Here is a 21,345-nt window from a genome sequence, read left to right as displayed (position 1 = left end):
ATTTACTGCGAAAAGGACATAGCAGCCTGCCCTGAACAAGTTAGCGGTAGAGGTTATGGATAAAATGTTTTTATCAAAAAGCAGAAAGAACAAAACAAAAATGCATTCAAAAAGTATCCCCAGCATGTTTTTAAGCAGTACTAACTAATCTGCAATTACAGAAGAATTCAAAAGAATATACATTTATTCACATACTAAAGCAACACTGACAGCTGGTTACCCCACGCTAAAACGAATACATGGGATCCCTGTTGGGTCCCATCTCCATTGTGCAAAGCCATCGATTAAATGGTTAGTCCAGGGAACTGAACTTACCAGACACTTATATCCTATCCACAGGATAGGGCCTAAGTGTCTCATCACTGGGGGTCCAACCACTGTGTTCCCCGGAAATCTCCTGTACTGGCTACTTACATGTCCTTGGTGCACTTCAGCCACCACTCTTTCTGGAAGAGCGCAAGTGATAGCCCGCGCTCAGCCAATCACGGATTGAAGTGGGACATCGCTGTGGCCAGTGAGTGGGTTGTCACTTTGTTTTGTCCAGGAAGGTGGGGCCTGCTCTACTCATTTTAAAGCAGGTTCACCCACACTATAATGCTGTGTATTGAGTTGGAGGCGGGTGAACTGTTTCCCTTTAAATACAATGAAAAAGAATCAATAATAAAAGTGATAAAAAGAATCAATAATAAAAACGGATAAGAAGTTTTCAGAGGCCAACTTGGAAGAAAAATAAAAAATAAAAAAAACCTATTGCCACCTCTATGACTAAAGCATTACTGTCATTAGAAACAGGCGGAGGAGAGGAGCTTATCAAACTCCAGGGGACATGCTCTCAGCCTCTCAGAAAGGCTCATCACAGTAATACACACACATCAAAAGGTAATTTACATATTAACACATGCATATTATTATGCATATAGGTGTTAGCGCACATTATTACACTGAGTTAGGCATTTTCATACTAACAAACAGTAACGCTTTAACAGAAATTACTTTCTGCCTTTGCCAATTACAACTTGCATTTCAGAATCGCGCCCGGGGTCCAGACGCAAATCCAGCTACTGACATGGGTGAGTGATCACTGATCTTAACATGTGATTACAAGGACTATAAGGAGTAGAGTGATCCCTACATGGGGATAGGAATATGCCATTTGGCGCCTTTCACGATACCTAGTCTCTGACTTATAATTGAGGGTTACATGATCACTGCATATGGATGCTTAGTACCCACTGGTATATAATATTGTAGCGGTCTTTGAGCTTCTGGCTTGTTTATGTCTGTAATTCTGGCTTACATCTTCTTACATATTTTTTTGGCTTTTTATAGAGTATACAAAAGTTGGTGTCTCCAAGTTGCTGACATATATATATATACATACACACACACAACGGAAGTCTAAATAGTTGCCGCACTAGCATGTTTGAACATTTGGGCAACGGCAGTTATAATCGGTTGGAGTTATATAGTGTAATTTTATGTCTGAATCCCCGTAGTATGTAGTAAGATGTACAAGGGCAGCACAGTAAGTCTATAGTCAAAAGATGCACTAATCAAAGTTGCCTCTACAAATTGATTTCCTCTTCTGGTGAATATGCAGATTTCTAACACTTTCTTGGGAACCTTTATTGGCCGGTAAGCAGTGAAAAATATTTGGTTTGGGCTTATAGACTATAGTTTAATATAAATAGTCAAAAGTCCCTCTGATAAATTGTTATTGCAGCTCTGGGCAAACAAGGTAAATTTCCATGCGGCAGATTTGTTGAAGAAATTTGTAAGAGAAAATCTTTTCCATTCATCTGAATGAGGCTGTTGCTACAGCATGTGCATGAAATTCTGGAAGCCCCATTCATCTCAAAGGGAAACCTGACATGCAAAAATACCTTAATAAACTGGCACCTAAGGATCAGCAAAAGATGAGTGAAGGTATTATATATATATATATACACCGGTATATGTATATATATATATATATATATATATATATATATATATATATATTATATAGATATGTAATTATAAAATACAGGTTAACATGTATTCCCGCCATGTGAAAATAAATTATACATACACATGCACATTAATATCGGAAAGCTACATGAACTGCAAAGAATTTTTTCCCCCTATCTATAAGTGTCTGATCGCGGGGGGTCCGACTGCTGGGACCAATCCACCCCCTCAATCTTCTGCACAGCACCCCAGCTCTCTCGCAGCAACAGAGTGTGTGGACCCTGCACAAAGCGTCGGCCAAAACACCTCCTCCAAGTATCTCTATGGGAGAGCCAGAGATACAGTGTTGAGGTATCTTCAGCACTCCTATAGAGATACATGAAGGGCGTGTGTTGACCGCCACGTGCGGGAGTCGACACGTTCTGATTTCTGGGGAGAGCTGGGGTGCCATGCAGGAGATCGTGGGGGTTCCAGTGGTCAGACCCCGACATGATGGTACGCTATCCAAAGGATTATCCAAAGGACTGCCCAGCATGATGGTACTCCTTTAAAAAGATACCTTGCAGGTTTCTGGTAAAGAGTGACAAGTGTAACATAAAGAGGGTAGGTTTGCTATGAAATAATGGCAGATAACACACTAGTCTGCAAGCCACTGCAGAATAGTCTCTGTTCGGGAAAACAGGAAGCTTATGGCTTACCATATTAAATCATGAATAAATAAAGTGAATGAGCGGCAAAGGACTGTTAGCAAAGGACTCACAAAACTTCATTATATGAACGTGTTTTATAGGAAGCCACGTCCTGTCTTCTACAGCTTTGCTTGAAAATGTGTGGCTATAAAATAGCAGTGACTGCACTGAATTATTTATGAGCGCAACTCACCTGCACAGTTGTGAATTTTTTATACTGAAAAGACAGATGATATTATCCCTCATACCATTATCAATGTCTGCTCCTGAACACTGCACAAAGCCTTCTATAATGTACCATTTACAGAAAGTGGTTTTATAGAAATTGTACAGCAGTAATGTTTATTACACAGAACCAAGAAGGGCTTAGATCCACAAAGTAATGTACCATAGCTACTTTTGCATAAGCTGCCGACTCACTAATAAACCCCCAAAATAAACAGAAGCAAAACAGATAAACCTGACATTAAAGAAACATAACATGGCATTATTGGTTTTATTACATATTTTACCCTATACAGGCAGGCCTGGACTGGGACTTTACTAGCACTGTTGTTTTAACAAAGTCTCCAAAAACTAATAGTACAAGCAGAAATAAGATGCTTTGTAATATATCTTATTAGAGACAATGTATTTCTCCTATTGTTAGTCTCCTTTAATTCTTCCCACCCCTCCTGGATCCATTATTTACTCTGAAAAAATGCTCAATTCTATCTTTAGAGATTAGATAACATGCTTCCCTATAAATGTATTTTGAGAGGGAAGAGGGGTAGGGGCTGAAGAGTGCCAGAGGCAGACAGATTATGGTCACAGCTTAGACTGGTCAGTACTGCTCTATTCAGGCAAAATTGGCAAAAAGGGTACGAGATCGCTATATAACATTCATATGTAGCAAATATTGTCCCACTATCATTTTATTTGAAGCATAATACAGTCTACAGTACATAATGAACTTCTCTATTTTATATAGGATACTATGCCCCTTCTCTAAAATTCAAGAAGGTTAAAGGGGTACTCCGCCCCTAGACATCTTATCCCCTATCCAAATCCGGGTGCTGCACAGAGATAGCTTGGATAGGGGATAAGATGTCTAGAGGTGGAGTACCTCTTTAACCTTCTTGAATTTTAGAGAAGGGGCATAATATCCTATATAATATAGAGATGTTCGTCATCATGTACTGCAGATATGCAAGTCTATGGGAGAGGACGTGGCAGCTGTCACATAGACTTGCATTGACGGGGTGTGACATCACGAGCCCCCGTCACCACACCCAGCGTTCTAAACGAAAGCCGGGTGCTGCACAGAGATCGCGGGTTCCCAACGGTGGGACCCCACGATCAGACATCTTATGCCCTATCCTCTGGATAGGGGATAAGATGTCTAGGGGCGGAGTAACCGTTTAAGTGAGCTGTCATGCACATTGAGTTGTCATGCACATTGAAGTTGATATATTAGGAGGTTAACAGTTGTAGTGCACCATTGCCAGCACCAACAGTAATACAAATTATTTCCCCATTTACTTCTAAAACTACAAAAAACAACAATATACAACAACAAAACTTCTGAAACTACAAAAAAAAAAAATCAATGGTGTTAAGGTTAATTTTGGTTAATCCTAAATAGTGAGTTCATGAATAGGAATGCAACAAAAGGAAAACATAAAATACACTTAGCCCCTTAACAACCATGGCCTGGTTTGACGGTACTTACTGAAAATTGTCAGTTTTTCCCATTTTACCCCCAAAAAGCGTAATTTTTTTTTATAAACATATTTGGTATCGCCGTGTGCGTAAATGTCCAAGCTATCAAAATAAAATGTTAATGATCCCGTACAGTGAATGGCGTAAAAGTAAAAAAAAAAAATAAATAAATAAAAAAATGCAGCTTTTTTGTCAATTTTATTCACAAAAAAATAAAAAATGATCTAAAAGTTTTATATATGCAAATGTGGTATCGATAAAAAGTACAGATGACGGCGCAAAAAATTAGCCCTCATATCGCCCTATATACAGAAAAATGAAAACGTTATGGGTGGTCAAAATATGGCGATTTTAGATTACTGATTTTGTACAAAATAGTTTTAGATTTTTTTTTAAGCAATACAAAAATATAAAAGTATCTAGCCATGGGTATCATTTTAATCGTATTGACCCACAGAATAAAGAACACATAATTTTTTACAGTAAAGTGTACAGTGTGAAAAGGAAACTCTCCAAAATGTGCAAAATTGTGGTTTTCATTTAGATTTCCTCCCTAAAAAAATATTTTTTTGGGTTCGCCGTACATTTTATGGTAAAATGAGAGGTTTCATTACAAAGTACAATTGGTCACGCAAAAAACAAGCCCTCATATGGGTCTGTAGATGGAAATATAAAAGAGTTACGGATTTTAGAAGGAGAGGAGGAAAAAACTAAAACGCAAAAATAAAATTGGCCTGGTCCTTAAGGTTAAAATGGGCTTGGTGCTTAAGGGGTTAAAGGGGTACTCAACTGGGAAAAAATATATGTATTTTTTTTTAAATCAACTGGTGCCAGAAAGTTACAGATTTGTAAATTACTTCTATTTAAAAATCGTAATCCTTCCAGTACTTATCAGCTGCTATATACTACAGAAGAAGTTATTTTTGAATTTCCTTTCTGTCTGACTACAGTGCTCTCTGCTGACACCTCTGTCCATGTCAGGAACTATAAAGAGCAGGAGAGGTTTGCTATGGGGATTTGCTCCTACTCTGGACAGTTCCTGACATGGACAGAGGTTTCAGCAGAGAGCACTGTGGTTGAATAAATTCAAAAAGAAAAGAACTTCCTGTGGAGCATTCAGCAGCTGATAAGTACTGGAAGGATTAATATTTTTAAATGGAAATAATTTACGAATCTGTTTACCTTTCTTTTAAAATAATCATAATGTAATTTCATTGCTTAGACCCCCAGTATTTAGCACCGATGTAACGCTAGGAAAAAACAAAAACACACTTCTAAACAAACATATTTCCGATTACGTCCTCTGGTTTCTGGTCTTTTAACATGACTGTGTAAACAACAAGGCACTATATAAAGCAGGTTCATTTCTGTGTTCGGCCTAAATTTGATCTGAAGAAAATAACAGTGTAGAGCGTATTGCTAAGAACATATTCTGGGAATAAAACGCTAAGCAGTAGGAGTCTCCAAGTTACCATGAAATGTTTTTTTCACACAAATAATTTGTAAACATTAGAGATGAGCGAAGTTACAGTGATTCGATTCGTCACGACCTTCTCGGCTCAGCAGTTGCTTACTTTAGCCTGCATAAATTAGTGCAGCTTTCAGGTGCTCCGGTGTGCTGGAGACTCTCCTAGGACTGTATCCACCTTCTCCAGCCCCTGAAAGATGAACTAATTTATGCAGGCTAAAGCAACTGCCAAGCCGAGAAGTTCGTGACGAATCGAATCACTGTAACTTTGCTCATCTCTCTAAGGGGCTAAGGGGTTGCCCAATTCAATTATATCAATAACTGGAATTGGATATCTGTCAAACAAATGTAGTTATTGGAAATAAGAATGTGTCTAACGGTACCTGTGCCTTGACAATAAACTGAATAACTCCTAAAAGGAGTACTTGGCCCAATACTGTTCTTTAAACATTGTAAAACATGTTTTTGATGTCCAAGAGACTCTGTGCAGTGCATAGGCTGCACAATGAAAAGAAACATGCTCTTTGGTGGACTTCACAGAAAGACAAATTATTCAGCATGTCTCCAGTCTGAGGACAACTCCAGGGAAAATGATCCTAGGCTGCTGATATAATGGATACAGTATTGTACAGTCTGTAAAATTATTCAGTCAGATCTTTACTACCATAAGCCAAGTACGTGGAAGCCTTTATTCTGGAACATCCTGTCTTAAAGTACTAAGAGTGGCTGTCCAGTTTGGAAAATCCATTTCCATATACACTATTAGGGATTCTAACATTAATAAAAGTGGGACTCTGATTAGGACCCTCATCTCCAGAGTGAAAGGCAGTCCGGAGGACTTGTGCTACATTACATTAAAGGGGTACTCCGCTGGAAAACAAATTTTTTTTAAATCAACTTGCTCCAGAAAGTTAAACATATGTAAATCTGAATCCTTCCAGTACTTATCAGCTGCTGTATGCTCCAAAGGAAGTTGTATAGTTCTTCTCTGTCTGGCAGCGCTCTCTGCTGACACTTCTGTCCATTTTAGGAACTGTTCAGAGTAGGAGAAAATCCCCATAGTAAACCTATCCTGCTCTGGACCGTTCCTGACATGGACAGAGGTGTCAGCAGAGAGCACTGTGGTCAGACAGAAAGGAAATGAAAAAAATACAAAACAAAAAAAAAAACTCAAGGCGTGGCCTGGAGCTGGGGATGAGGGGTCGCACGCTGTAAGTGCTCCAGCTCAGAGCCCGCTATTCTTACTCCCGAACACTCATCCTGGCTTCCCACACACCTGTGACCCAGTCCCAGAAGGACAAGATGTATCCTAAATCTGGTGCAAGCGAAATCTACTGCAGGAATATGCCCGCGTTGAAAAACAGCATGGCGCCGGTTGCGCGGCCTGCTTCTAAGGAACCTGCAGCCCAGGGCTCATCGCAGGCAGCCTCCGGGTCGGCAGAGATCCCTGAACCCACACTAATGGAGGTTAGGGACACTCTCCTCCAAGCTATACAAGCCTGTAAAACCTCCTTGATGGGGAAGATGGAGGAAATCAAGGTGGATTTTGGCCTGCTCAATTATGACTTGGAGAACTTACGTGACAGTGTAGTAGAGACAGAACATAGGATCTCCACATTAGAGGACACTGTGGCTCCTGTACCTGAGATTCTGGCAGGTTGAACAGGCTCAGCAGAGGAATGACGTTTTAAAAAATTGCCTGCGCCGAAACAATAAAAGAGTGATCAGCTTACCTGCGCGGGCTGAGGGGCAGAATCCTGGGGCCTTTGTGGAGCAGTGGCTCAGTGACCTGTTTTCTGATGCGCCTTTCTCCCTCGCCTTTGCTGTGGAGCGGGTCCACTGTGTCCCAGCGAAGCCCCCTATACCTGGGGCCCCACCGCTGCCATTCCTAGCACTGCTACTTAAAGGGGTACTTAGGCCCTAATACATCTTATCCCCCATCCAAAGAATAGGGGATGAGATGTCTGATTGGGGGGGGGTCCCGCTGCTGGGGACCCCCACAATCTGTCATTCAGCACCCACCTTTGCGAGCTCTCCACAGTGCTGGATGCTCCGAGTGTGCAGTGTGACAACCCCAGGGAGTTTCATGAAGTCACGACTCCACCCCCATGTAACATCATGCCCCCACCCCCCTCAATGCAAGTCTTTGGATAGGGGATAAGATATATTAGGTCCGGAGAACCCCTTTAACTGCAATGATCATGACCTGGTGCTTAGTTCGGCGAGACATCTGCAGGATATTACTTTTGAGAACTCCAATGTCTCCATATTTCCGGATTTCTCTTCAGATTTACAATGTAGAAGAGCAACCTTTGAAGCGGTGAAGGGAATATTATATTCCATGGCCTACCCGACCCGATTACATATCATTGATGGAGACAAGGCTGTTTTCTACCGCTCTAGACACAGATGCCTGGCTGGAGCGTCAACGGAGGGCTCCTTAAATGGGGTATTCTGGGCAAAAACATTTTATCCCTTATCCAAAAGGATAGGGGATAAGATGTCTGATCGCGGGGGGCCTGCAGATGGGACCCCCCGCGATGTCCCTGCAGCACCTGCATTCTATGCGGGAGCTGCGTCACGCTACGCCCCCTCCATTCATGTCTATGGGAGGGGGCGTGATGGCCTCTGGGCCTGATGGTTTTCCACTAAGCTGTATTTCTGGCGACCTTGGAAGACCCAGCACTTCCCTCTACACCTCTGGCTTGCTTATTTGGAATTCTGGATGAGGAAGTGTGGCCTCATCATACTCGTGCCCATTTCTTGCAGAGAGAAGAGACAGTGGGTGAAAAGCACTCAGCAGAGGGCTCATCCCTGTTTGTTCTAGATATTGGAGGGGGTCTCAGCAGCCAGATCTCGACATGTCAAAAGGTTAAAAATAAAATTGATAAAATAAAAAAAACAACAGTTTAACACTTTAATTTATCCTCTGGTGGCACTGCAGGGAAAAACAGATGATTGTTGGGGTTTTGAGCAAGGGACACTTTGTGATCATCATATTGTCTAGAGACCCTTCTAACAAGTGGAAATTATCCAAAGTAGAGAACTCGTTTGATTCTTAGGTGGAGAGCACTTTAAGACCCAGAAAGGCTTTAAGAGATGACAATAATCAATAGCATGACAATTACAATGGTTATTCAAAACGAAGCATGCAGGGAGTAGTGGTGTGAACTAGGGCTCGGCGGTATGACCAAATCTGCGTATCACGGTATTTTTGTAACTTTCGGCGGTTCCACGGTATGTAACGGTATTTCCTCCCCCTCCCCCCCTAAAAATTAATTATCAGCCCAGCGCTGCGCTATTCTGTGACAATTAAGTGCATGTTTTTGTTTGTTTTTTGACAGTGAGAGACAGTTTAAAAAGTATGGTATCTATTCCCCTTTCATTCACTTGTTTTCCCAATACAAAAATCTCAAGGACAAATGAGGAAGCCTGAGTGACAAGCCATGCTTTCAGTGTCATCCACTGACAGGCCGTCCTCATAAGCATAGCTCTGAAGGCTGTGTTCACAAAGCTGTATTATTTAACATGTCACAAAGAGTACAGTCCAGTGAAAACTTCTACTGTGCATCTTTACTACATATTTCAAAATCAATCATAGGAAACTGACAGCAAAAGCTCAAGAGGGAGGAAGAACTCAACACAGAGACAGGTGACAAGATAGACACATCCAGAATGAACTCAACTAAGGGAAAAAAAAGAATAGTCTGTGAAAGTATATAAAACATATGGAGATCTAGGACTAAGTATACCAAAAATGTGCCCACGATATCAATGATAGAACCGGTGGATCATTCTGTCCTTGCTATATATTATTTTGTGTTTTAAAAGAAAAGCACACAGACATGTCAAGAGGTTTAACCCCACAGTTCAGGAGAATGAGATACTCCCCAGCTCTCAGCGATCTTTGTTTAGCTGCCGCATAGACTTCTAATGGAGCAGCAAGACAACAGATTGCTAAGAACCAGAGAGTAAAGAGCACTATCGTGTGCTTATCCCTGCTTATGCGCCTGATCAGTGGAGGTCTCAATACTGAGAAAACTTTAGACCAGCCTTTGTGATATGCCAAAGTTTTTTTTTTTTCAAATGACAGGAACACTTACAGTATTTTCCGCCATATAAGACGCTCCGGCATTTAAGACCCACCTAATTTTATAGGATAAAAATCTAGAAAATAAAGATTCTGAACCAAATACAATGTAAAGCATAGGACAGTGATCTTCAACCTGCAGCCCTTCAGATGTTGCAAAATTACAACTCCCAGCATGCCCGGACAGCCGTTGGCCGTCCGGGCATGCTGGGAGTTGTAGTCTTGCAACATCTGGAGGTCCGCAGGTTGAAGACCACTGGTATAGGAGGTAGTACTTACGTGTCCCTGCCGCTCCGGACCCGTCACCGCTGCCCTGGATGTCGCCCTCCATCGCCGCGTCCCCGGGGTGTCCCCATCGCTCCGGAACATCTCTGCTGCCCGGTATCCTAACTCTCCATTGCCGCCATGACGTCGCTACGCCGCTCCTATTGGATGACGGGACGGCGTGCGCAACGACGTGATGACGACGAAGGAGAGCGCCGGCCATGCAGGGGATCCCGGCACGGAGCAGACACCAAGGAGGCAGGTAAGGTCCCTCCCGGTGTCCTGTAAGCTGTTCGGGATGCTGCGATTTCACTGCGACTGTCCCGAACAGCCCGACTGAACAGCCAGGTTAGTGTTATTTTCGCTTCAGACGCGACGGTCAGCTTTGATCGCCGCGTCTGAAGGGTTAATACAGGGCATATCCGCGATCGGTGATGTCCTGTATTAGCCACGGGTCCCGGCCGTTGATGGCTGCAGGGACCGCCGCGATAGGTGTGTATTTGCCTTATAAGACGCACCAACTTTCCTACGCTGCCCCGTTGCCTCCCCCATCCCCCCGGTTGTATAATTACCTGTTGCCGGGGTCGGGTCCGCGCTGCTTCAGGCCTCCGGTGTGCGTCCCCTGCGTCGTTGCTATGCGCTGTGAGACGCAATGACGTCACTCGTCATTGCGCCGCGCCGTGAAGTGCATAGCAACGATGCAAGGGACGCACACCGGAGGCCTGAAGCAGCGCTGACCCGACCCCGGCAACAGGTAAATACAACCGGGGATGGGGGAGGCAACAGGGCAGCGGTGCCGGCAATGGGTGCCACTGCCCCTTCTCTCCCCCTGGCTATCGGCGCCGCTGCCCCATTGCCCTCGCCGCTTCCCTCCCCCTGGCTATTGGCGCCGGCAATGGGGCGGCGGCACCGATAGTCAGGGGGAGAGAACGGGCAGCAGGAAAGGACCCCAGGAAAGCAGGGGGAGAGAAGCGGACAGCGACGGCCCCTCTCCCCCTGCCTTTCCTGGGGGTGTATCGGGGTATACACATGCACACACACGCACCCTCATTTTACCAAGGATATTTGGGTAAAAAACTTTTTTTACCCAAATATCCCTGGTAAAATGAGGGTGCGTGTCATAGGCCGGTGCGTGGTATACCCTGATAAATACGGTATGTATATATATGCAAAATCAAAAAATGTTGCAGTATCTGTAATACCTTTTTTTTTTATTGGACTGACAATTTTGTAGAGACAAGCTTTTGGGATTCCTCCCTTTATCAAGTCAAAAGCAAATCTAAGCTCACAAGCAAAAGACACAGGTTTCCTCTCACAAATATGCAGGGGTTAAGACAATAGATGGATAATTCATAAATTGTCCAGCTATAGTAACATAGACTACAATGATAAGGATATATGGGGAGGGAGGTAGCAGGGGCAAGACTGGCCTATCTTAGTGTAAATTCTCCACATCTATTGTCTTTACCCCTGCATATTTGTGAGAGGAAACCTGTATCTTCTGCTTTTGAGCTTAGATTTGCTTTTGACTTGATAAAAGGGAGGAATCCCGAAAGTTTGTCAGATATATATAAATATGATCCTTGGATAGTGCCAAGGATGGGTATAGCACTGTCCTGGCATGCTTTGAGAAAGCATTTCCTGATCTTAATGACCGGAACCAAAATCTAAATATACTTCTAGCATAGTAATTAGAAGTTTGCGTTTTTTTTTTAATCTTAAACTTTTTAACCCTTTTTAACTACAGTGATTTTTGGTAATTATGCTTGCTTTTTTTTCCATCCCAGCCTAGCAAGAGCCATAACTTTTAAAATTCTTCAGTTAACACAGTTAAAAATAAAAAATAAAAAAATGGCTTTGGGTCACCATATCCAACAGTCACACAACCATTTGCGAAAAATCTACTTAAATGGATAGTGGTCACAAGCAATTTGCAGTTGCATGCGACTTACATTTTGATCTATAACAGCAAAGTCGCTTCAATATTCCTACAGGTTTTGGCTTTTGGCTAAAGTTTTGTCATATGGCACAAAACAACCAGATTGTTAAACAGGATGTCACTGTAAAAGAGTGGCCTAGATTTTTCCATCTGCTTAAAACTCAAACTGTCTGGTTTTGCCCATAGCAACTAATCACAGCTCAGCTTTAATTTTACCAGACTTAGGCAAGTTGTGAAACCAAAGCAATGATTGGCTGCTATGGGCTAATTCCTACACATCTAGTGTCAGACAGGTTGATAAATCTGGGTCAATGTGATCACCATGTTACGCGACCACTAGTCTTAGCGCATGCTACAAGAGGCTAAATTCAAAAGAACTGCTTTAGTAAACAAGCCATACATAAAATGATGCAGCAGGTAGCCCAATATAATGACACCTCAAAAGAGTGTTCTATTTTCATCAAACCTGTATACAGAAGCCAAGCAGGAGATGAAAGGAAGCCACAAACAGCAATCTTTCTCCACAGGTCTCTAATTCAAAGAGTTCGTTGAGACCCCACCCTGGAGCAGATAAGCTGACAGTCGAGTTTATTGAGTACTTGATTATTCTTTTTCCACTCACAGTCATTTCCAATTTACTCACTAGTGCTTGTAATTCCTGTATATCTGCTGAACAAAAGTCTTCGTTTGCTCTCATTAAATAGGAATTGTAAGCATTGTGCATAAAGTAATTGGATTCCTTCCCTCTTTATTGCCTAGCTTGCAATAAAGCCGTAAATGATTGCATAAACATCTGAGAAATCCCACAAGGAGACGAAAAAAACTCATAATGCCGGCAATTTGCTATGAGCTTGCAGCAGACCTGCAGATATGAATTCTTCCTGGCAGCTCATAACCTTATCAGATAACACACTCTATAACAATAAGCATGTATTATAAAGCAATTACAACTGTTGCACATTTCAAAAAATCTTCAGCTCCATGGATCAAAACCATATAATCCTAGCTTTGTCTTTTTTTATTTTATCAGGACAGAAGGAAGGACGTGCTGCGCTCACACAATGTAAACACACAATTCTTGAGAGCTTTTGATTTCAGGGTATTTATTCTTTAAACACCCTTTATATTCAACATAAAAAATGGCAAATTAGAAGAAAGCACAGCAGTGTCTAGAAACAGCAAATTCATTAAAATAGAACTCACACTTTACAGCTTGTAAGATCAAACTGAAAAAGACAAGTCTAGTAAAGAAATGGTACTAAGAAATGACAAACGCCGATCCAGCACGTTGGAGGAGAGAAGCTGAATGACTAGTACTTTGGCTGCAAATGTGAAAAAGCCATCCGTACACGTTATCTAAGGAAAAAAGCCTGCTGTACTGTTACACTGATGTAAAAACAAAACTGGATGAAGTCCGTTTCGGAGCACTGGTACCAAATGATCTAGATGGGTAGAAAACTCTCAGGGGAGCTGAATTGCTGCCACGATGGTTATTACCAGTTACATTTTCCTGGAAAAAGTTTCAGCTCATGCTTAGGATCCTTAAAGGGGTCGTCTGGTGTTGGATATTGTTTTACTTCTAAGTAATTCTGCTCGCTTATTCCTCTCCAATTCATTCAGCAGTGCCATACCCCATAGTATGTAGTTAACTTTCCTCAGTTCACACTGAGGAAATTCCACTTGCAGAATTCTGTCACAGAATTCCGTTCCACATGAAGAATGAACATGTTCTTTCTTCATGCGGAATTCGGCCCGTAACTCCATAGAAGTAAATGTAAAAATTTTTGGCAGTCTGCCACGCTTCCGCGTGGAATTCGCGCGGAGTTTGCGCATTTTACTGTGTGTCCTATCCTCTTTCATTTCCGCGTGGAATACAGTGCGAATTCCGCGCAAAAAAAAAAAACCTGTGTTTTGGAGCAGATTTTGTAAGTGAAAATTCCGCTCACACCTTAACCAGTGTGAACATACCCTAAAAGTGGTCAGGCTAAAATTCTGATGACGGCTGCTCACTAAATTCTGGTGAGGTCTCAAAGTGACCTCTTGGGAATTCAAAGACCCCAGCATTGACCTGCCTTTAAGAGTTACTGTCATCAAGAAAACTTTAAATATCACACAGACATGGCAAAACGTTTGAGGACTAAATTAGGGATTCCATTTGGGTGTACATAGAGGCATTCTATGCCAGTGATTCCCAAACAGGGTGCCTCCAGCTGTTTCTAAACTCCCAGCATGCCTGGACAGTCAGTGGCTGTCCGGAAATGCTGGGAGTTGTTGTTTTGCAACAGCTGGGGGCTCCATTTTGGAAACACTTCCGTACAATAGGTTTTTCATTTTTATTGGGGGGGGGGGGGACAGTGTAAGGGGGTGTATATGTAGTGTTTTACCCTTTATTATGTGTTTGTGTAGTGTAGAGTATTGTTTTTAGGGTACTTTTGCACTGGCAGAGGTTTACAGTGAGCTACCCGCTAGGAATTTGCGCCGCAGCGAAAAATTGGCCGCAGCTCCCAGCATGTACTGACAGACAGTGCATGCTGCGAGTTGTAGTTTTGCAACAGCTGGAGGCACACCGGTTGGAAAACCTTCAGTTAGGTTCTGTTATCTAATTCTGTATTTTCCAACCAGTGTGCCTCTAGCTGTTGCAAAACTACAACTCCCAGCATGAAGCTGGGAGATGTAGTTATGCAACAGCTGGAGGTACGCAACTACAACTCCCGGCATGCCGAGACAGCAGTTTTGCAACATCTGGAGGGCTACAGTTAGAGACCACTGCTCTCCAAACTGTGGACCTCCAGATGTTGCAAAACTACAAATCCCAGCATGCCCAGACAGCAAACAGCTGTGTGGGCATGCTAGGAGTTGTAGTTTTGCAAGATCTAGAGGCTCACAGTATAGAGATCACTGTGAAGTGGTCTCTAAACTGTAGACCTCCAGCTGTGGCAAAACTGCAAATCCCAGCATGCCCAAACAGCTGTCTGGGCATGCTGGGAGTTGTAGTTTTGCAACATCTGGAGGGCTACAGTGTAGAGACCACTGTATAGTGGTCTCAAACTGTAGCCCTCCAGATGTTGCTAGGCAACTCACCGGCTTCCTTAGGATCCAGGGAGCCAGCCGCACGACATCGCCGCCCGCCGATCACCGCAGCCAATCACCGCAGCGGGGACCGGAATTTCCACGGGCGTACCTGTACGCCCTGGGTCCTTAAGACCCAGGTACACATGGCGTAGCCATAGGCCCTGGGTCCTGTACGGGTTAAACAATCACAATGGCAAACCACTGAGGAGTAAAAAAGATTCTCAGAACACTGAATTTAAGCAGTTGTCAAACGCATTGATTTGAGGATGTAAGTACAGTTGTTTAATGCACTCGTAGAGCATGAGAGAGGATTTATACAGAATATCTAAGCCCTGTTTTGTATGCGTAGCGACAGACAAGGATCAACTCTTCTTTTACCTGTATAGACTAGACCACTGCTTCCTTCAGTTCAAGTCATTTTAATTATCCACATGAATATGAGAAGGTATCGTAGGATGTATACTCTTCTCTTCATTGAGGACAGAGATACAATGTTATCCATCAAATTGAAATCAGTTGAAGTGAAGTCCAATTTATTCTCTCTACACAGAGGAACAGTGTTGACATATTACTGATTTTCTTTTAGTGTGCTACAGGGGTAAAAGCTTATACCTATTGGTCTCTAGCTATCTCCCTGCTACTGCTTAGTGTGTGTGTGCGCGCATATATCCTCTGTTTTTTAAAGCTGCCCATAGACAAGACAGGAATTGCCAAAACAGGCCAACTAACATCACTTCCAGTGCTATAGCTATTGGACAAGGCTGCATTTCAGATTTTTCCTAACTTTCTAATTACAATGTATTTTGTTAGGCCAGGTATGCAGTGTTCTGGGAAACCACATTTCATTCTAAAATACATTTAACACAATATGGCAGATACGCCTGGAAATGACAATGGAAGGAAATGAGAGGAAAGGTTACATTTTGTGGGCCTTGTTTATGAAGACCTAGTACTGCTCCAGGGCATAGTAATTTTCCTTAAAGGACATCTGTACAGCATGAATTTTACGTATTCCTGTGCCCGGGCTGAAAAAACAAACAAAATAAACTTTAACTCACCTTCCTACGTTCCCCCGTTGCTCCGGTACCTGCCTCATGGCCCACCGCTGTGGTCCTCTTGCTGCTTCCTGGGGATGGTAATGTCACAGAGCCGTCAGCGTATCACCGTCTGCAGCAATGTCCCGCCTTGGCCAGTGATAGGCTGAGCGCAGTGTCATGTAAGGAGCCGGCCAGAGCTCCTTACATGACAGTGCCCTCAGCCTATCACCGGCAGAGGCAGGATTAGCAGCCTGTACTATCAGTGGATGGTTGTCCCGATGCCTTTTGGCACTTATGATTGCCTCTCTGAGATTACAGAATATAATGTGTGACAATGAGCACTGGTAGACTAGTACACTGAAGGTACAAGAAGTCTCTGTACTATGTGTACTCATTTGTGCCATTGCTTTATTGGTCTATACTCTCTGGCCTTACCAGATTACTTGGCAGCAAGGTTTTTTAATGGACATCTGTACTGCATGAATTTTAGATATTCCTGGGCTGCAAAAATAAACAAACTTTAACTCACCTTCCTACGTTCCCCCGTTGCTCCGATACCGGCCTCATGGCCCTCCGCTGTGGTCCTCTTGCTGCTTCCAGGGGATGGTAATGTCACAGAGCCGTCAGCGTATCACCGGCTGCAGCGATGTCCTGCCTCTGCCGGTGATAGGCTGAGGGCACTGTCATGTAAGGAGCTCTGGCCGGCTCCTTACATGACACTGCGCTCAGCCTATCACTGGCCAAGGCGGGTCATTGCTGCAGCCGGTGATACGCTGACGGCTCGGAGCAACGGGGGAACGTAGGAAGGCGAGTTAAAGTTTGTTTATTTTTGCAGCCCAGGAATATCTAAAATTCATGCAGTACAGATGTCCTTTAAAAAACCTTGCTGCCAAGTAATCTGGTAAGGCCAGAGAGTGTAGACCAATAAAGCAATGGCACAAATGAGTACACATAGTACAGAGACTTCTTGTACCTTCAGTGTACTAGTCTACCAGTGCTCATTGTCACACATTATATTCTGTAATCTCAGAGAGGCAATCATAAGTGCCAAAAGGCATCGGGACAACCATCCACTGATAGTACAGGCTGCTAAACTACTTCAGAGTCACTGCTGATCCTACAGAATAAATCCTTGCTGTAGAGATAATAGTTATAACACATAACGTCCCTTCAAACATCTTAATTTTTGTAGCAGACCTGTAAGCCTGTAAATAAGCATATGGCTAGATTATTAGGCTAGTTATTAGAATATCTCCTTTCCAGTGTCAAGATAGAAGGCTTTTTTTTTGCACTATGCAAAGGAGGCTCAAAAGCCCAGGGGGGTGTTCCCCAGCATGGCAAGAGCCCAGGTAAGCCCTGCCCATCTCCTGGCTATCTAGTGGTTGTCAGTCAAATGGGTACAGAGGCAGTGAATACAAGACATGGGATGGACTTGGGCTCTTGTCATGCTTGTCTTGTCAAGATTTTGATCCTTTATTTAATGACATAAAGGCTTATATCTATAAGATGGAAAGCTGGACTATGGAGAGAAAAAAAAAACCCAGACAAAACAAAAAAACAAACAAACAATAATAAAAAGCCCTTATTAGCCATGGGCTTATGTCAAGCGCACAAAAAATACAATTCATGTTTTAAAACATGTTCTAATCTAATAGGTTATAGAGCCTCTGCTTTGAACACAAATATTATAAACACAAAAATATTTTGCAGAAAGAACCTCTTTCCGTGATTTGGGAATAAAGGCATCTTTATGTCTAGAACACATCTGGAATGTGCAGGTTTTTTTCAAGAAGGTAATCATAGCTATTTAATGGACCAGGCACATATTTAATTGAAGTTTACAACAGTAATGTTTATATAATAGACATTATTTACATGGTTATATATTGCTGTAGTTACCGTTATAGTATCCAGCCGTATCTCTTCAAAACGGCACAAATAGTAGGAAATATCCATGAGGTATCAAGTTTACAACCAAGATTTCATCAGAGGCGTGAAAGAAAAAGTACATGTGCTGATGCCTGAAAATTAGATCAAACACCGATGGCACCACACTGCCACGTCAAGACCATGAAACATATCTGACATTATGCTCCACGCTGTAAAACTGCATTGATATTATTCATTTAGCAGTTTGTTTCCTATGTCATCTATCCCCATAATTTTTTTGTAAATTGTTAAAAAGTTCTAAAGGGATTTGATAAACATTTTGCTTAAATTGTCACGTCATTTCCAAAAAATTCCCACTATTTAATAGCCAGTGTGATCTGTAACATATTTGTAAATCACTTTAATCACTACAAATCACTTATCCCAGAAAAACAGAGCAAGAGAGTGTGAGTGGGCTGCAAGCTCGCAATCTATGAGCCTGTCTTTGTCCTCCAGAGGGGTCTACACTGTCTCTGAAAGGTAATTCTAGGCCATTCTCTCCTCACAGCAGCAGTGGTTGTTTAGTGCTTAGTGTAACCCCTCTTTGCCGTGGGGTTGCAGTTTCTTTCATGTCTGCTCATATACCACCTTGCAATGTGAGCATATAAGTAACCCCATCTCCCTCCACATGCAATCTATAGAATTGAACAGTAAATCAACCACTAGCACAATGCAGCCAGTTCATTCCAGTGCACTATTGCTAGCACTGTCATAGCATGCAGTAAGGAGTCGGTGCAGCGGTTGGCCATACAACTTAAAGAAGTGCCTGTGCATGCACTACTGGCAAACAGCCCAGCTCTAATGCAGTTGACGAAAATGGACAGTGCACCATACATGGGATCTCAATTACAGCAGTGAAAACACTAAAACCACTGTATTACAACTATTAATAAAACAAAATCATGGACTTTTTTTTTAAATTCATGGATTGGCCACTAACTACTCATTCCTTGAATAGGACTCTAAAATTGCGCAGTTGCATAACACTGCTCTATAATATTGCTTTATAATAGCGCTAATTGTTCTAATTTAGAAACAAAACTATCAGACATTAATCTTTATCAAATATTATGAAATCATGAAAGGTTAACTTAATATATATGAACAAACCTTGTTAACACAATCTGCAAAAATTAGGGCACATTTAGTCGTCTGTTTGAATGTTCCAGTCAGCGAAAGGCAAATGCTCTGCAGCGGAGACAGCTTTGTCAACTCTCTAATAAGCCTCAGACGCCTAGACTGAAAAGAGCACTAGGTCTTGTTTTTTTCATGTCTCCATTAGATCCTCAAGCAAATAATTATTGATCTTACTTATTTAGGCTTACTAAGCAGCACATCTGTGCTATTTGCAGAGCACAAAATATAAATGACTAAAAGTAAGCTCTGAGAATCTTGATCACAAAAACAACATAGAGGGCATATGGCTAAAGTAAATGGGGTCGAAGCTAATAAATTCACAAACTAAGCCGATATTCAAGAAGAGATTGAAAAGTCTTCATGCTCCAGGCAGCATCCCAGCCCTCTTAGAAATATAAAGAAACACAGCAATGGAAATATGGACATTTACCTGAATAAAACTATATGGCTTGAGTATTATTAAATCATATCGCTCAATGATAGACAACTGCTGACAGTGGTTGGCTATCATTGAGCAATATGATTAGATAGTTTAAAGCATGTCATTAAACTACAGCTTACATTAAAAACACTTCTACAACTCGGGGTATACAAAGGACAATACTCGCTCATTCAGAAGGATATTCCTCTCATTTAAAGAGACATTTCGGCTTTATACATCTTATCCCCTATCTAAAGAATAGGGGATAAGATGTATGATCGCAGGGGACCCGGCGCTGGGGACCCCTGCGATCTCGGGCTCTGCATCCAAGAGGAGGACGTATCAACACGGCCACGCCTCTATAGACATGAATGGTAGGGGCGTGATGTCACTAGGGGTCGTGGCCATGACCCCACGTCCCCGTCTCAGAGGCAGTGCCAGGCACAGAATGCCGGGGGCTGCACAGAGATCGCGGGGGTCCCCAGTGGCAGGACCCCTGTGATCATACCTCTTATCCCCTATCATTTGGGGATAAGATGTATAAAGCCACAATACCCCTTTAATTTAAGAGAGCCCTAAACGGAAGGGGTACAAACTGGGCAATTGCCCGAGGCCCCATTCCCAAAAGACCTCCTGGGGTTCTAACTTTTGGTCTGGACACTTTTAACCTCAATGGTGAGGATACAGAGCAGGACACAGGTGTGCTGGCAAAGAGGGGAGCCAAAGATGTCGAGACCGCTGTACTGCATACAAGAGATGTGCCTGGGAGAAGTCTTCAGAAAGTCCGATCATAAAAGATAGGCAAAGTGAATGAATACAATCCGAGAAGATGTCACAAATGAGTTATTGGACCTCACTGTACTATAATCACTTATGCAGTCTACAGAGTTACTTGGTAGGAAAAGTGTCTAGCAATATGTGGAGACTATATGGGCTCCTCTCTTTCTTGTCCCAGGGCTCACGTCCTGCAGGAACACGTAGGAACTGAGGTCCTGCACTTTTTCCACCGCAGGAACACCGTTCCCATTAGAAGAACCAGCCTTTAATTGGAAATCTTGGGTGAGTTCCCACCCTTTTCTCCCCTAGGGCTTGACCCTTGTCTTGCCCTACTACCTGCATTAGTGATCCTACTCCCTCATACCTCAATCCAATCTTTTTTCCCTGGCTAAGACCCCTTACTTAGATAAAATATTTACCTCCTTTCTCTGTTCATGTGGTAACAGTAGCAGTCACAGTACGGCTTTATTATTTGGGCTTGTACATTTGTATCATTGATAATGTTGGTTTCTCTATTGTGTATTTTGTAAAGTAACAGTATGGTGGTTAAACGGTATGATAATATTAGGTCCTGGAATAATGGTATTATTTGAGATCAATTCTTTTTGTTTGTGCACGTGCATTTTCCATGGGATTTTTCCTCCTATGCTGCAGCTCTTTGCATACTGCTTTCTCAGGTGTCTAAAACAGGAGTGTTGTAGGTACAGTATTGATGCATGTAAGACACCACTTTAACATTATACAGGGCCACACATCAATGTACAGTGTATAGGGAAGAAGCAGTTTTACAGATGTGTCCGAAATAGCACCTGAAGTTAGAGTCTATTTAAATTAATTTCCTTGTGAAATATATAGGTTGGTCATTATGGCT

General features: G+C 42.5%; 1 protein-coding gene and 1 long non-coding RNA gene across 4 annotated transcripts in view; one reads left to right on the top strand and one right to left on the bottom strand.

The window, feature by feature from the left end:
• The window catches only part of SMAP1 (small ArfGAP 1), a gene marked incomplete in the record, with an annotated part of 190,881 nt that overhangs the window by 50,118 nt on the left and 119,418 nt on the right, over positions 1–21,345 (bottom strand).
• LOC130362011 (uncharacterized) lies at positions 1,497–13,397 on the top strand. The gene is made up of 3 exons (XR_008891233.1): positions 1,497–1,635; positions 1,724–1,926; positions 13,132–13,397. It is a non-coding gene; the product is annotated as an uncharacterized LOC130362011 (long non-coding RNA).

This window comes from Hyla sarda, chromosome 3 (genome assembly GCF_029499605.1).
Source record: "Hyla sarda isolate aHylSar1 chromosome 3, aHylSar1.hap1, whole genome shotgun sequence".
In the NCBI taxonomy this organism is placed as follows: Eukaryota; Metazoa; Chordata; class Amphibia; order Anura; family Hylidae; genus Hyla; species Hyla sarda.
This window is presented reverse-complemented; position numbering and strand designations above follow the sequence as displayed.